The 17,236-nt window shown below is 37.7% G+C and overlaps 1 pseudogene; it reads right to left on the reverse strand.

Annotated features, from left to right (window-relative positions):
• Positions 1-11,568: 11,568 nt before the first annotated feature.
• Positions 11,569-11,940, reverse strand: LOC139046535 (HIG1 domain family member 2A pseudogene; annotated as a pseudogene).
• Positions 11,941-17,236: the final 5,296 nt, after the last annotated feature.

Raw genomic sequence — 17,236 nt, forward strand, 5'->3', positions numbered from 1 at the left:
TAGATGATTTCACTTGTCAATTCCACCAAACACGTAAGGAAGAAGTGATATCAGTTCTCTAAAATCTGTTGCAGAAAATAAAAGAACAGGGAACACTTCCTTATTCATTCTATGAGGCTAGCATTACCCTAATACTAAAATCAGACAAAGAAATTACAAGAAAAGAGAACTACAGACCTGTATCTCTCATGAACATAAACGTAAAAACTCTCAAGAAAATTGAGTCCTACAATGTATATAAACAATTGTGCACTGAGATCAAGTGAGATTTATCCCAAGTAAGCAAGGCTGGCTCAAAATTTGAAAATTAATGTAATCCATCATATCAAAAGGTCAAAGGAGAAAAATTACATCATATCAATTGATGCAGAAAAAGCATATGACAAACTCCAACACTCATTCGTGATAAAAACTCCCAGCAAACTAGGAATAGGGAGGAACTTCCTTAACTTGATGAAAAAACATCTACAAAAGGCCTACAGCTAGGAGGATTGACAGCATATCACGGTGGAGTGAGCTCTTCCCTTAGACTCTCCCTCCCCAAGATACCATGAAAAGGACACTCATAAACCAACAGAAGACATTCAATTCATACAACACAATAGATGTCTGAGAGATCTATGTAGCCATACGTCTGAAATTGGAAGTGCTGGACCCCCTGGGGGGTAGCAGAAGGAGGTAAGGGGATCGCCTCTCTCTCCCCAAACAGAAATGATCTAGGGCATGGGACTGCATGCAGCTCTGAAAAGAGAGGGGGGAGGGGACAGAACTCCATGGGAATGCCTTTGCCCTTGGAGTGTCCTCCCAGCCCATGGGAAAGCTCCACACCAAGGAGGCTAAGGAATAACAAGGACATCTTCACTAAGCTGAGCAGCCCAGGAAGGGAGACAGCGAGTGCAGAAGGAGAGCACCCCACGATTGCGCACACAAAAGAAAGTGACCCTTCCCCTATCTGTCACTCCAGCTCAGACAGTGGGCCAGAGAAAGGGACTCCCACAAGAGTGCCTGCGTATACATGTATAAAGCAGAGGTGGCCAGTGAGCAAATGCAGACAGGCCCTGTCAGCATAGCATCTAAAGGACAGGCACAGCTGCCAAGGATTGAGATGGGCTCAGAATACTCAGCTCCTGCCCACCCCTAGTGGCAGCAGGTGGAAGCTACACTATGCAAAAGCACACACCTACCTCACCAAATAGGATGAAGAGGTATATTAACACTCTAGACCAGAAGGGAAATGACAAGCGCCCAGAAATCAATCCTGAAGGCACAGAAATGGACAAGCTAAATGACAGAGAAGTAAAAATGGCTATCATAGAGAAGCTCAACAAATTACAGGAAAACTCAGAAAGATAGCTCAATGAAATCAGGAATAAAATTAATGAACAGAGGGATTTCTTCACAAATCAGATTGAAAGTATAAAAAAAAATCAGAAATGTTGAAGATGTAAAACACAAAGAATGAAAGAAAAATCTGGAGTCCTTAAATAACAGAGCTGATATTATGGAGGACAGAATTAGTAATTTAAAGGACAGAAATATAGAAATGCTTCAGATGGAGGAGAGAGAACTAAGACTGAAAAGAAATGAAAAAGTTCTCCAAGAAATATCTGACTCAATTAGGAAATGCAACATAAGGATTATAGGTATTCCAGAGGGAGAAGAGAAGGAGAAAGGAGCAGAGAGCTTGTTCAAAGGAATAATAGCTAAGAACTTCCCAAACCTGGGGAAGGAGCTGGAATTACAAGTAAAAGGAGCCAATCGGACTCCTAATTACATCAGTGTAAAAAGACCTTCTTCAAGGCATATATCAGTAGAACTGGCAAAAAACAATGACAAAAAAATATATTAAGGGCAGCAAGGCAGAAGATAATAACCTACAAGGGAACCCCTATCAAGCTTTCAGCAGAAACCTTACAGGCTGGGAGAGAGTGGAATGATACATTCAAAATTCTGAAAGACAAAAACTTTCAGCCAAGAATACTCTACCCAGTGAAAATATCCTTCAGATATGATGGAGAAGTCAAAACTTTCCCAGAAACAAAAGCTAAGAGAGTTCATTGCCACAAGACCCCCTCCCTACAAGAAATGATCAGGAAGGCCCTCATACCTCAAAAAAAGAGAAAAGTTTACAAAGGCTTGAGCAAGGAGATAAATAGGCAGATAAAATCAGAAAATTGCAGGTATCAGAACAGGTTCGTAAATAATTATAATGTTCAAGATAAAGGGAAGGAAAACATCAAAAATAACTATAATCACTTTGTTTTACCCACAAACTCACAACACAATACGGAATAAAGTGTGACAACAATAACTTAGATGGGGAAGAATAAAGGGATAGAGCTTGCTTAGACTAAAGAAATAAGAGCTATCAGAAAATAGACTGTCTCACTACAAGATCTTTTATACTAACTTCACAGTAACCACTAAACAAAAAATCAGAACAGAGACAGAAATGATAAACAGTGAGAAAACGATCCTAGAGAACCACCAAACTGAATTGCAGGTCTGAATAAATGGGAGAAGAAACAAGGAAAATAAAGAACAACTGGAAAACAAGTGATAAAATGGCAGCATTAAGACTTCATATATCAATAATTGCTCTAAGTGTAAATGGATTGAATTGTCCACTCAAAAGACACAGAGTGGCTGGATGGATTGAAAACCAAGACCCAACAATATGCTGCCTCCAGGAAACACATCTCACTTCTAAAGATAAACACAGGCTCAGAGTGAAGGGATGGAGGATGATACTCCAAGCTAATGGCAAACAAAAGAAAGCAGATGTTGCCATACTTGTATCAGACAAAGTAGACTTTAAGATAAAAAAAGGCAATGAGAGACAAAGAGGGGCAGTATATAATGATAAAAGGGACACTCCACCAAGAAGATATAACTCTTGTAAATATATATGCACCTAACATGGGAACACCGAAGTGCATAAAGCAACTATTAACAAACCTAAAAGGAGATATCAACAGCAACACAATAATAGTAGGGGACCTTAACACTCCACTTACATCAGTGGATAGATCATCCAGAGAGAAAGTCAACAAGGAAGTAGTGGAATTAAATGAAAAACGAGACCAGAGGGACTTAATAGGTATATACGGAACACTCCATCCAAAACCAACAAAATACACATTCTTCTCCAGTGCACATGGAACATTCTCAAAAATAGACCATATGTTTGAAAACAAGGCAAGCCTCAATAAATTTAAGAAGACTGAAATCATGTCAAGCATCTTTTCTGACCATAGTGCTATGAAACTGGAATTCAACTACAAGAAAAAAGCTGGGAAAGTGACAAATAAGTGGAGACTACACAACATACTACTGAACAACCAATGGATCATTGAAGAAATTAAAGGAGAAATCAAAAAAATCTAGCAACAAATGAAAATGAAAATACACCAATACCAACTCATATGGGATACAGCAAAAGCAGTCCTCAGAGGGAAATTCATAGCAATACAGGCCCACCTTAACAAACAAGAAAAATCTCAAATAAGCAATCTTAAACTACACCTAACAGAATTAGAAAAAGAAGAACAAACAAAGCCCAAAGTCAGCAGAATGAGGGAAATAATAAAAAGTAGAGTGGAAATAAATGAAATTGAAATAAAAAAAAATACTGTAGAAAGGGTCAATGAAACTAAGAGCTGGTTCTTTAAAAAGATAAACAAAATTGACAAACCCTTAGCCAGACTCACTAAGAAAAAAAGAAGACTCAAATGAATAAAATTAGAAATTAAACAGGAGAAATTAACAACGGATACCACAGAAATACAAAGGGTTGTAAGAAAATACTATGAAAAAGTATATGCCAACAAATTGGACAATCTAGAAGAAATGGACAAATTCTTAGGCGTATGCAACCTCTAAAAACTGAATCAAGAAGAAATAGATGATCTGAATAGACCAATCACAAGTAAAGAGATTGAAACAGTAATCAAAAACCGACCCCAAAATAAAAGTCTAGGACCAGGTGGCTTCTCTGGAGAATTCTACCAAACATTCAAAGAAGATTTAATACCTACCCCTCTCAAACTATTCCAAAAAATTGAAGAAGATAGAACACTTCCTAACACATTTTGTAAGGCCAACATCACCCTGATCTCAAACCCAGAAAAGAACAACACAAAGAAGGAAAATTACAGGGCAATATCGCTGATGGCCATAGATGCAAAAATCCTCAACAAAATATTGGCAGCCCAAATACAGCAATACATTAAAAGGATCATACACCATGATCAAGTGGGATTTATAGCAGGGACACAGGGAGGGTTCAACATCTGCAAATCAAGCAATGTGATGCACCACATTAACAAAATGAGGAATAAAAATCACATGATCATCTCAATAGACATAGAGAAAGCATTTGACAATATCCAACATCCAATTATGATAAAAACTCTCAATAAAATGGGTATAGAAGGAAAGTGCTTCAACATGATAAAGGCCATATATGACAAACCCACAGCCAACATTATACTCAATGGGGAAAAACTGAAAGCCCTCCCTCTGAGAACAGGAAGAAGACAAGGGTGCCCACTCTCACCACTCTTATTCAGCATAGTACTGGAGTTTTTGGCCAGGGCAATTAAGCAAGAAAAAGAAATAAAATGTATCCAAATTGCCAATGAGGAAGTGAAACACCTGCTGTTTGCAGATAATATGATTTTATATATCAAAAACTCTAAAGAATCCATCAGAAAACTGTTAGAAATAATCAACAACTACAGCAAAGTTGCAGGGTACAAAATCAACTTACAAAAATCAGTTGCATTTCTATACTCTAATGATGAACTAACAGAAGGAGAACTCCAGAATGCAATCCCATTTGTAACCACAATAAAAAGAATAAATTATGTAGGAATAAATTTAACCAAGGAAAACTGTAAGACATTATTGGAAGAAATTGATGATGTCATAAAGAAGTGGAAAGAGATTCCATGCATATGGATTAGAAAAATAAACATAGTTAAAATGTCCACAGTACCTAACGCAATCTACAGATTCAGTGCAATCCAAATCAGAATCCCAATGATGTTCTTCATGAAAAGAGAACAAAGAGTCCCAAAATTCATAATGAGCAAGAAAAGACCCTGAATAGCTAAAGCAACCCTGAGAAAAAAGAACAAAGCTGTAGGCATCACAATCCCTGACTTCAAAGCATACTACAAAGCTATAGTAATCAAAACAGCATGGTACTGGTACAAAAACAGACACACAGATCAGTGGAGCAGAATTGAAAGCCCAGAAATAAAACCGCACATCTATGGACAGCTAATCTTTGACAGAGGAGCTAAGAACATACAATGGAGAAAGGAAAGTCTCTTCAATAAATGGTGTTGGGGAAACTGGACAGCCACATGAAAAGAATGAAAGTAGACCCTTATCTTACAGCATACACAAAAATTAACTCAAAATGGATTAAAGACTTGAAGGTAAGATGTGAAACCATAAAACTCCTAGAAGAAAACATAGGCAGTGCACTCTTTGACATCAGTCTTAGAAGGATCTTTTTGAATACCAGTCTACTTGGGCAAGGGAAACAAAAGAAAAAATAACCAAATGGGACTTCATCAGACTAAAGAGCTTCTGCAAGACAAAGGAAACCAGGAACAAAATGAAAGGGCAGCCCACCAACTGAGAGAAGATATTTACAAATCATATATGCGACAAGGGTTTAACTCCAAAATATATAAATAACGCCTACAAGTCAACAACAAAAAAGCAAACAACCTGATCAAAAAATGGGCAGAGGATATAAACAGACATTTTTCCAAAGAAGATATACAGATGGCCAGCAGGCACATAAAGAGATATTCAACATCACTAATCATTAGAGAAATACAAATCAAAACTACAATGAGATATTACCTTACACCTGTAAGAATGGCTATAATTAACAAGACAAAAAATAACAAATGGAAGACAATGTGGAGAAAAGGGAACCCCCATACACTGCTGGTAGGAATGCAAACTGGTCTAGCCACTATGGAAAACAGTATGGAGATTTCTCAAAAGATTAAAAATATATATACCATATGACCCAGCTATCCTGCTACTGGGTATTTATCCAAAGAACTTGAAATCAACAATTCAAAGAGACTTATGCACCCCTATGTTCATTGCAGCATTATTCAAAATAGCCAAATGTGGAAGCAACCCAAGTGCCTGTCGACTGATGATAAAGAAGATGTGGTATATATACATTATATATATATATATATGTGTATATATACATTGTATATATATATGTGTGTGTGTGTGTGTGTGTATATATATATACAATGGAAAACTACTCGACCATAAAAAAAGACAAAATCATCCCATTTGCAACAATGCGGATAGACCTTGAGGGTATTATGTTAAGCAAAATAAGGCAGACAGATAAAGACGAACAGTGTATGATTTCACTCATATGTGGAAGATAAACAAACACATGGACAAAGAAAACAGATTAGTGGTTACCAGAGGGGAAGGAACTTGGGGATGGACATAAAGGGCAAAGGGTCACAAATATATGGTGACTGACAAAGAAAAATGTAAAACTGAAATTTCACAATGTTATAAACTATTATGACCTCAATAAAATAAAAATAAAAAAATTTAAAAAGGGATTAGTAAGTTAAAAAAAAATCCACAGGTACCATCATACTTGATGGTGAGAAACTTGATAAGATCAGGTACAAGGCAAGGATATCCCCCTTCACCACTCCTTTTCAACATCATACTGTAAGTCCTAACTAATGCAGTAAGAAGGAAACAAAAGTATGCAGATTGGAACAGAAGAAATAAAACTGTCTTTGTTCACATGTGACATGATTATCTCTGTAGAAAATTGAAAATAATTTACAAAGAACCTTCTGGAATAATAAGAAATTATAGCAGAGTTTCAAGAACAAGGTTAATATACAAAAGTTGATTGCTTTCCTTTATACCAGCAATGAATAATTGGAATTTGAAACAAGCACACCACCATTTACATTAGCACCAAAAAATTGAAATACTTAGGTACAAATCTAACAAAATAATGTATAAAATCTATATGAGGAAAACTACATAACTGATTAATGAAATCAAAGAAGATCCAAATAGATGGGAAGATGTTCCATGTTCATGGATAGGAAGACTCAATATTGTTAAGATGTCAATTCCTTCAACTTGTAGTTGAGTGCAATCTGAATCAAAATCCTGAAAAGTCGTTTTTTCAATATTGACAAACTAATTCTAAAGTTTATGTGAAAAGGCAAAAGACCCAGAATAGCCAACACAATATTGAAGAAGAATAGCAAAGTCAGAGGACTGACAATACCTGACTTAAGTCTTTCTATAAAGCTACAGTAATCAAGGTAGAGTGGTATGGGTGAGAGAATATACAAGTAGATCAAAGGAACAGAATAGAGAGCCCAGAAATAGGCCCACACAAATATAGACATCTTGTCTTTGATAAAGGAGCAAAGGCACTCAATCCAGTGGAGAAAGGATGGTCTTTTCAACAAATGTTGCTGGAAGAACTGGACATCTATGTGCAAGAAAAAAAAAAATCTAGGCACAGACCTTACACACTTAACAAAACTTAACTCAAAATGGATCACGGACGTAAATATAAAATGCAAAACCATAAAACTCCTAGAAGATAACACAGGAAGAAAACAGATGGCCTTTGATACAGCAATGATTTTATATATAACACCAAAAATAAAATCATGAAAGAAAATACAGACAACTTGGATTTCATTAAAATTTAAAACTTCTGCTCTGTGAAAGACACTATCAAGAGAATGAGAAGACAAGTCAGCCACAGACTAGAAGAAATTATTTGCAAAAGATGTATCTGGTAAAGGGCTTTTATTGAAGGTATACAAAGAACTCTTAAAAATCAACAATCAGAAAACAAAAGTACTCAAAAAATGGACAAAAGATCTGAACAGATACCTCACCAAAGAAGATATACAAATGCCAAATAAGCTTATGAGAAGATGCTCAACATCATATGTCACTCAGGAATTGCAAATTAAGACAACAAGAAGATACTACTATCCACCTATTAGAATGGTCAAGATCTGAATATTGAAAACACCAAATGCTGTCAAGGATAAGGAGCAACAGGAATTCTCATTCACTGTTGGTGAAAATGCAAAATAGTATAGCCACTTTGGAAGACATTTTGGCAATTTCTTACAAAGCAAAACATAGTCTTATCAGATGATTCAGCAATTGTGCTCCTAATGAGTTTCAACCCCGAAATGAGTTGAAAAGTTATACCTACACAAAAACCTCCACCCAAATTTGATAGCAGCTTTATTCATAATTGCCAAAAATCGGAAGCAACAAAGACATCACAGAAGAATAGATAACCTGTAATGCCTATATACAATGGAAAATTATTCAGCAAGCAATTTAAAAAAAGTAAAAGAATCTATCAAGCCACAAAAGGAAATAGAGGAACCTTAAATCCTTGCATAAGTACTAAGTGAAAGGAGGCAGTCTGCTAAGGCGATATACTTTATGATTCCAACTATATGACACTGTGGAAAAGGTAAAACTATAGAGACAGTGAAAAGATCAGTGGTTTCTAGGAATTGGAGTGGGGGGCAAAGGGATGAATATGTAGAGTACAGGGGATTTTTAGGGCAGTACAGTTATTCAGTATGATGCTGTTATGATGGATACATGACATTATGCATTTGGAAAAACCAATAGACTTGTTCAACACGAAGAATGAACACCAATGTCAACTATGGATGTTAGTTAACAATAATGTGTAAATACTGATTCATCAGTTATAACAAATATACCAGATGAATGCAAGATATTAGTGATAGGAGAAGCTGTGAGGGAGAAGGGGGGTATATGGAAACTCTCTGTACTTTCTGCTTAATTTTTCTGTAAACCTAAACTTATTTTTAAAAAAAGTCTACTTAAAAAAATGTGCAAGACGAAAAATCATTCAGATCATGTGCTCTACTTCCAATTCATAAAATCTTGAAAACGTAATTTAGGCAGATCCTAATCTAGCTACTTGTTTCTGCCCTACCAAATGGCAACCAGGGATTAGCCCTTGCCATTGAAATTCTCATTGTTCTGGCATTTTCTTTCCATTGTCTTTGTATCATCTCATCAACTTACCTGGATCCACCACCTCATTCCTACACTCTTGTGTCTCTCTCTTTCTCTCTGTGTCTCCCTCTTCCCAAATTTATTCAATGATGACCAGAATGGTAGAGAAAATGGGAAGGAAGGAAGGAAGAACATTTAATCATGATTGCTGCTTCTCCCTTGCTTGCTTCCTTCTGTTTCCAATAAATACACATAGGCACACACACACATGCACATGCACACACAGCCCCTCCCCCAAGAGGCTTGCTTACAGGTGCCACTGTGGTAACCCCTTCAGTTCCTGTCACATTCCTTCAAATTTGTCATGTGTGACTTTTTGTGCCTGAAATTCCTGTCAGGAAAGAGGAATGATTTCCTCTTGAAAAAAGGAATCATTTCCTGGTATTATTTCCTTCCTCATTGTCTGGCTTTATTTTTTGCATATTCTTTTTGTTCTTTGACAGAAATAAGAATGCTTTAGTAGCCTTTTCAGAGTCCTCTCGCCAGAACATCAACAATAGGTGAGTTGATTTTCTGTCATCTGAGTGGGAAAACCATTTGGGAGCATTGGTGACAATACAGAATGTCCGTGATAGCCTGTCAGCTTCTATATATAACTTTTTTCTTTTTTGGATCAAGAAGGACCAGGTCAAAAGAGAGAGAACACTTACTATTTGTGTGTTCGTGAACTTTAGGGATTACTAGTCAAAATCCTTAGGGAACTATTAGAGTACCTGTGTATAACTTTCTGCTAGTGTGGGTCAAGGGAGAAAACACTATTTGGAAGCACAAAGGTAGTAGCGGTGGACAGGGAGCAGAGGAGCCCTCAGCAGAAACTAAAAGAGATAATAGACTTGAGATCTGTCCCTTACCCTCCAGAGCTCTGCCACAATGGGAGGCTGGTATCCCAAACCCAAACCAACCATCATACTGGAGGTAGCCCCTGCCTCAGGCAGACAGTTACTTAACCCTATCTGAGGAGAAGGAAAGACATCCATGAAACATGAAGAGTAAGGAGGTGGTGGAGGGAATTGAAATCAGAAAATTAGATGGGATAAGAGGGATTCCTACCTACAAACTATAGCTGAATTTGAAGTAAATGTAATCACAAAAGGCAATTACACATTGGGGTTAAGTTTAGTAGTAAAGAAATGTTTTTAAATCTTGATCCATTAAGGATTCTTTTACAGGCCCAAGAATTTTATTACCATCATATGAAGCCTCAATTCTAGGGAAAGATGAAATATTTTCCAAATAACCAAATTACATGTGAACTTACAGGGTTCAACCATTTTGTAAGTTATAGAGAAATTGTAGCTAATTTGAATGAGAAAAGTGAGTCTATGAAGTCACACAGTGTTTGATCATGTACATTTTAATCCTTTAGTTCTGATTGGAATAAATTGACATCAGTAACCACTGAGGAAGTCTCCAGCAAAAGGTGAGATTATAGATATATCTGTAAAGATACACACACAAAGTGAAGAGAGATTTCTATTTGGAAACAAGGAGAATGATAGCAGGGTGTCAGTGGATAACAATACAGAGTGTCTTTGACACTCTTTTGGAGTCATCTCACGGTAGCATCTGTAGGTAACTCTTTACCTTTTTGGACCCATTTGGATAAAAAAGGAACAAGTTATAAAAGGGATGCTTCTTCCCCTAAGTGTGTTTTGTCACCCTTAATTAGTAGCAGCCAAAACTCTTAAGAAACTATCAGATTGCCCACATGTGAGACTCTACTAGAGTGGACCAAGAGAGCACAGAATCTCATTTGGAGCAAGGAGACAAGGTAGCAGTGGACAGAGAACAGTGGAGCCCTCAACAGAAAAGGATGGAGCTAATAGAGCCTGGATGTGTCAATGACCCTCCAGAGTTTTGCCACGGTGTGAGGCTAGTGCCCATACTCACTGTCATATTGGAAGGAGCCCCCCGCCCCTACCTTAGCCTGCAGTTGCTTGACCCTGAGGGTCAGAAAAGATATCTATGATGGTGAAAGCAAGAAAGTGATGGAGGGGCTTAAGAATTGGGAATTAAACGTGAGAAGAGGGATGGGTACCTACAAACTGAAGTGGAATTTGAAATAAATTCTACCACAAAAGGCTGTTACACACTAGGATTAGGGTAATTGTAAAGAACTTTGCTTGTATCTTGATGCATTAATTATTTACAGGCTAAAATTTTCATTACTACCTTATATAAAGCCTCATTTCTAATAAAAACTAACATACTAGATTTAGTTATATATACATGAATTTTTTTTTACAAGTGGATCAGAGTTTATTAAGTAGGGGGTGAAGAGGGTGTGGCACAAGTAGAAGTATGCGACACCCGAAGTGAACAGAATCTGAGATTCCTGAAAAAAAATCTGTCGATTACACAATTGGCCACTTGCTCCTCCATTGACACAGGGACTGGTCAGGGCAGATGAGGGAATAAATCCTGTGGCAGGACCAGTGGTTACTCCCAGGCTGGGAATAATCTCCACGGAGCTTTCAAGACCAAGCCAGGCTTGGGCAGAGACTTCATAGCTGATGAAGCTGGATCCAGCAAGGTGGCTGTGAGCGAGAAGCCCTGGGTGGCAATCTGGTTGTATATCATGAGCTGGCAGCACTGGCTCTGATCCCTAGGGAAGCAGTAGAGGTCATGGGTGAGGGCAGCCAGCGTGCCCAGGCAGCCTATGGGTACCATTGGGTTCTTGCAGGTCTTGAGAAGGAACTTTTCCTTGAAGCTTTCTGGAGTGCTGTAGACACTGAGGCTAAAGCCCTCAACGACTAGATGCTGCGACAGTTCAAAGGGTGCCTCTGAAGTCATAAGGCTGGGAACCCCCATGTCCCAGGCAACAGCAGTATGAGAAAACAGGGATGCTGAACTCCATCTCCTCTATATGTGAATTTGTAAAGATCAACCAGTTCATAAGCTGTAAAGTAATTACAGCTATTTGAATTAAAACAAACAAGTCTAAAATTAAAATGTGGTATCTGAATAGGTAACTTTTTAGTCCTTTAACACTGCTCTGAATGAATTAACATCAAAAAGCTATGAGGGGGCCACCCATGAAATTTGAGATATAAATGAATAAATAAAAATAAATATATATCTTTTTATATATACACATGTGTATTTATATAGTTATATCAACACAGACATACAAACACACATACACAAACATAAATACAATGAAAGAAAGAGAGATAAATTTCCAAATTCATTCTTAGGAGTATCCTTGACAGTACAGTGTCTTTGACACTGTTTCTAAATCTTCTTACCATAGCACCTTTAGGTAACTTTTTATCTTATTGGATTTGGTTGGATAAAAAAGGAACAGGTCATAAGAGGAATGCTTCTTCCTCTTAGTAACTACCACCCAAAAGTCTTAGAAAAATTTCAGAATGCTCCAAATAGGAGCATTCTGCCTTTGAGACTCTATAGATTGAGTGAAAGGGGGACAGAATCCAATTTAAGTCAAAGTGGAGGTAGCAGTGGACAAAGAGCAGAGGAGCCCTCATCACAAAGAAAGGAGCTAATAGAGTGGGATCTGTCCCTCACCCTCCAGAGTTCTGCTGCCATGTGAGGCTGGTGTCCTAGACCCAAACCCACCACCCAATAGAGGGAGTCCCCAACTCAGGCCTGCAGTCACTTAACCCTTTCTGAGGGCCAGGAAAAACAACCATGTTAGGTGAAAGTAAAGGTGAAGGAAGAACTTGAGAGGTAGGAAATTAGGTAGGAGAAGAGGGATGCACAGCTGAGAATTGAAGTTGATTTTGAAATAAATTCCACCACAAAAGGTTGTTACACCATGGGTCAAGTTCAGTAGTAAAGAACTGTACTTAAATCTTGAGTCATTAACTTTTTTGGTAGGTCTAAAATATTCATTACAAACATATATAGTATCATTTCCAGGGAAAAGGAGATATTGGATTCCAAACAACTGATTTACATGTGAATTTTCTAAGAGTCAACCGGTTGATAAAATCAAGAGTAATTGTAGCTAATTTGAACTAAAAAAGTAAGTCTAGAAGTCGTGTGGTGCCTTACTATGTGTGTTTTTAATCCTTTAGCCCTGCACCAAGTGAACTGAGCACAGTATCTTCTGACAGCTTCTACGATGCCAAGTGAGCTATGACGAATAAATCTGTATATATGTGTCCGTATATGTGTAGACACACACACACACACACACACACACATTCAGAGAAATTGATGTTTGGGATGTTCACTCTCAGGAACACCTGGGAATACAGAGTTCCCTTCATATATTTTTAAAGCCCTCTCATGGTAAGCTTCAACGTGTAATATTCTTTGTCTTGAAATTGAGATAGAAAAGATGCACAGGTCATAAGGGAAGTCTTTTTAATCCTAGAATTTGTCACCCTTGATTACTGTGTATGAAATTCTACTAGAGATGGCAAGGAAGGAGAGAAACTTATTTGGAGCAAGGAGGAGTTAGCAGTGGACAGGGAGCCAGAGGAGGCCTTAGCAGAGAAGATGGGAGCTAATAGACTGGGATCTGTCCCCCATCCTCCAGAGTTCTGCTGCCGTGTGAGGCTGGTGTCTCAGACCCAAACCCACCCTAGTATAGAGGGAGTCCCTGACTCTGGCCTGCAGTGACTTGACCCTATCTGAGGGCCAGGAAAGACAGCCATGATCGAGGACAGTCAGGTGTGAAGGAGGGACTTGAGAAGCAGGAAATTAGGTAGGGGAAGAGGGATGCACACATGCAAATTGAAGTCAATTTTGAAATAACTTCCACCACAAAAGGCTGTTACACCATGGGTCAAGTTCAGTAGTAAAGAACTGTACTTAAATCTTGAGTCATTAACTTTTTTGGTGGGTCTAAAATATTCATTACAAACATATATAGTATCATTTCCAGGGAAAAGGAGATATTGGATTCCAAACAACTGATTTACATGTGAATTTTCTAAGAGTCAACCGGTTGATAAAATCAAGAGTAATTGTAGCTAATTTGAACTAAAAAAGTAAGTCTAGAAGTCGTGTGGTGCCTTACTATGTGTGTTTTTAATCCTTTAGCCCTGCACCGAGTGAACTGACCACAGTATCTTCTGAAACCTTCTACGATGCCAAGTGAGCTATGACGAATAAATCCGTATATATGTGTCCGTATATGTGTACACACACACACACACACACACACACACATTCAGAGAAATTGATGTTTGGGATGTTCACTCTCAGGAGCACCTGGGAATACAGAGTTCCCTTCATATATTTTTAAAGCCCTCTCATGGTAAGCTTCAACGTGTAATATTCTTTGTCTTGAAATTGAGATAGAAAAGATGCACAGGTCATAAGGGAAGTCTTTTTAATCCTAGAATTTGTCACCCTTGATTACTGTGCATGAAATTCTACTAGAGATGGCAAGGAAGGAGAGAAACTTATTTGGAGCAAGGAGGAGTTAGCAGTGGACAGGGAGCCAGAGGAGGCCTTAGCAGAGAAGATGGGAGCTAATAGACTGGGATCTGTCCCCCATCCTCCAGAGTTCTGCTGCCGTGTGAGGCTGGTGTCCCAGACCCAAACCCACCCTAGTATAGAGGGAGTCCCTGACTCTGGCCTGCAGTGACTTGACCCTATCTGAGGGCCAGGAAAGACAGCCATGATCGAGGACAGTCAAGGGTGAAGGAGGGACTTGAGAAGCAGGAAATTAGGTAGCGGAAGACAGAAGCACACCTGCAAATTGAAGTCGATTTTGAAATAACTTCCACCACAAAAGGCTGTTACACCATGGGTCAAGTTCAGTAGTAAAGAACTGTACTTAAATCTCGAATCATTAACTTTTTTGGTAGGTCTAAAATATTTGTTACAAACATATATAGCATTATATCTAGGGAAAAGGAGATATTGCATTCCAGATAACTGATTACATGTGAATTTTCTGAGTAAACCAGTTAATGAGGTCAAGAGTAATTGTAACTAATTTGAACCAAAAAAGTAAGTCTGGAAGTCACGTGGTACCTTACTATGTGTGTTTTTAATCCTTTCACACTGTCCTGAGTAAATTGACAACAGAAACCGCTGATGAAACCTCTGATGAAATGTGAGATAGAAAGATAGATATATATAAACAGAAATATATATATATATATAAATACAGAGAGGGAGATGTATTGAGATTTGGGGGGTTTGTTTTCAGCAGCATGCATGACATTACAGAGTGTCCTTGACACTAGTTGGATAAAAGAGAAATAGGTCGTAAGAGGGTTGCTTCTTACCCCTTTTGTCACCCTTATTAGCAGCAAAAACCCTTAGAATGCTGTCAGATTGCCCATCTATAAGACTCTGCTAAAGTGGTCCCAGAGAGCAGGAAAACCTATTTGAAGCAAGGAGAAGTAATTCTGAAGGGGTTCAGGAGTAAAGAAATGTACGTGAACTTGATTCACTAAGTTGTTTTTCCTAGGACTCAGATCTTCATTACAAATATATAAAGTCTCATTTCTAGGGAAAAATTAAATATCAGTTTCAAGTAACTGATTAAAGTATTATTTTTTAGGACAAGTAGATTACAAGTTATTGAAAAATTGTAGCTAATTCTCATTTAAAAATAAGTCTAGAGAAACATGTAACGTCTTACTATGTGCATTTCTAATCCTTTAGCTGTGACTCAAATGAGTCGAAAACCATAACCCATGTTAGACCCATGCCTGAAAGGTGAGATGTAAATACATATATAGAAAGAGATGGGGGGATATTGACACTTGTGAAATCTGATTATTTATTGAATGGAGTCCTTATCTCAGGAAGTTATTTGAATCCTGTCCAAGGAGGAGAAAAGATATCCATGATATGTGACAAGTAGAAGGTGGTAGAGGGACCCAGGTTCCAAATAACTAATTAACTTATAGTTTTTTAGAGTTCTATCAGTTTATGAATTGTAGAGCAATTGTACCTGATTTCAACCAAAACAGTAAGTATACAAAGTTACTTGGTTCTGACAATGTACATTTTCCATCTTTCACACTGGCCTGAATAAATTGATATCAGAAGTCTGTGATGGCTTTGATATGTCTTACCTGTCAATGAAGGTTCCATCCAGCAATACCGATGTCATTTGTTTGAGTCAGTGCTATATATATCCATCTTGAGAGAGAGAGAAAAAGAGAGTGAGAAAGACAGACAGACAGAGATAGAAAGAGAGAGAGAAAGAGAAACAGCTATTTGCAAAATTCAGTCTTGGAAGTGTCTATGGAAATACAGTGTTTTCTGGAGAATAATTCTAAAATTATTTCTAAAAAATTAGGTCTTCCAGTGAGCCAAATCATGTTTCCTCTGTTTTTTAGATTCAAAGGATTCTTTTTGTTGAAATAAATTTTTCATATCACTGTTCCATGTAGCACATTTCTAATGATATATTCTTGCATTTGTTGGTGGTTAAAGAATAAAGGAACAACTCTCCAGGCTCGATAATGGTACTGAGGACACTGACTTATCTGATTCTTGTGGGTAAGTCAGTTTGAAATTTGGAGGGAGGGAGCAGTTGGTGGATCTCTTATCTTTGCAAAGATAGGGCTTGTGTTGAGGCAAGAAAGAAAAAGGAAAATTGTGGAAAGGTATCCAAATGTTTGGGGGGGTACACAATTATAACTAATTGAATTTGCAGATAAGTACCACGTGTAAAAAAAGTATTTCCACATACTCACAAATAAATGTTCTTCTAGTTTGAAAATGTGAAAATAGACTTAGTAGATAATAATTTTATTATAAAGTTTCTTTCTTAACAAAGGATTGCAGAATGCTGTTTACCCTTCAACTGTATTCCTTTCCTGTTTTTCCTGGATATATACTGATTCTTGGTTTTGTTGCTTTTGTCTATGAGGAAATGAGACTGATAGAAAAAGCAAATGTGTTCTGCTGAATAAAGCCCTCTTCATGATTATTGGAATTTTATTAATTTTGACTTGTTTCTGAGTAATCTTACTGAGAGTACTTCCTGCTGCACTGATCTTCAGGCATTTTTACCACAGACTCACAGCAAGGAAACAATAGATTCCTAAAATGGCATGTGTCTGAACTGCGGAAATATTCATGAGATTTTTCTTCTGCTCGTCTCTTGGACAGTTATTTAACCATTCACCAGCTTGTGTCAATGTTGGAGAGTGAGTAGTGCTGA

This window comes from Equus asinus, chromosome 11, assembly GCF_041296235.1.
Source record: "Equus asinus isolate D_3611 breed Donkey chromosome 11, EquAss-T2T_v2, whole genome shotgun sequence".
In the NCBI taxonomy this organism is placed as follows: domain Eukaryota; kingdom Metazoa; phylum Chordata; class Mammalia; order Perissodactyla; family Equidae; genus Equus; species Equus asinus.